Genomic DNA, 1420 nt, shown 5'->3' with positions numbered 1-1420 from the left:
GATAGAATGAGATAGAATGAGATAGAATGAGATAGAGTCAGATAGAGTAGGATAGAATGAGATAGTGATAGAGATGGAGAGAGAGATGAAGAGAGAGATGGAGAGAGAGATGGAGAGAGAGATGGAGAGAGAGATGGAGAGAGAAATGGAGAGAGAGATGGAGAGAGAGATGGAGAGAGAGATGGAGAGAGAGATAGAGATAGAGATGGAAAGAGAGAGAGAGAGAGGGAATTTCACCCTTACTGTTGGGTTGGTTTGGTGTAGCTCCGACTCGCTGGCCTCAGTGCGGCCTCAACCGTTTGCCGGCCTACAACGTGCGTTTTGTCTCACTCGTGTGTTCTCTTATTGTCTCTTATTGTCTCTTCAACCCTCTTTCACCCTGTAGATCACCAACGTATTGTCATCAAACTGGTACAACCACTGCTCAACGTATTTGATGATTTCTTGGGGGCGTCGGGGTGTGGATTCGTCGGAATCACTCAGTTCCATCCAACGATTCATCTACTTGTTTCAGTTACATTCAGGATAAACAGTGTAATTTGTTAATTACGTACCGGTTGCTGAGTTGGACTGGACGGGGTACGTTTTAAGAGAGTAATTCAGAGTAAGGGTGAGCTGAATTTTTTTTTCACACGGTGAGCACATTATTTTGGATTATTTATGGTTATTGTTTGGTTTTGGTTAATATTTCGTGGATGATGGGGTAATTGCTGAATTGTTACTGATTGGGATTTGATATCTTGGGGAGGGAGGAGGGGGAGGGAATCGATGTAACTCGTGGTATTGAGAGTGGTATTCACTTGTCCCGGTGTCAGGTGGTGAAACACCGGATGTGTACGAGTATTTCTTCGGTATTAACACAGTGGGGGGGAGGGGGGATGTTAATCAATCCAGTATTGTCGTCTGATATTCAACAGGAGGATGAATAATTTGTTATATTCATTACTTTCCGGGGATTGTAATGGGTGATTATTTCATGGATACAATAGATGATATTCAATACGCCATTGAAAAGCGATACAGCGGAGATTGAATTTCAAGTTCTCGGTTGAATTAGTCAAGCCAATTACGGTAATTAGGTTGTACAAATTCGTAATGGGGTGAATTGTGGTGAGGTGAGAGGAGGATGAGGAGGTGATTCAATTCAGGAAACTTCTCCACTCGATCACTCCGTGTGCGATGATGTTCCTTGGGTTTTTTTGGGGGTGGGTAAAATAAATTGTTGAATTGGCCACTTCTGGTACTGGACGACTTCCACTCTAACTTTACCCAAAGTTTTTGTCACGTACGAATAATTGCCACTTACGTCGCCCCTTCCTTGAGGTACCAGTGGCACGCAAACCATCAAGACAAGGGGAAAGGGGAATAATAAAATGATAGTTCAAGTTGTGGGGTGATGAGGGGAAAGATAGGGGCGGGG

This window comes from Fopius arisanus, unplaced genomic scaffold (genome assembly GCF_000806365.1).
Source record: "Fopius arisanus strain USDA-PBARC FA_bdor unplaced genomic scaffold, ASM80636v1 scaffold00015, whole genome shotgun sequence".
NCBI classification, from domain to species: domain Eukaryota; kingdom Metazoa; phylum Arthropoda; class Insecta; order Hymenoptera; family Braconidae; genus Fopius; species Fopius arisanus.
Note: the sequence above shows the minus strand (reverse complement) of the source record.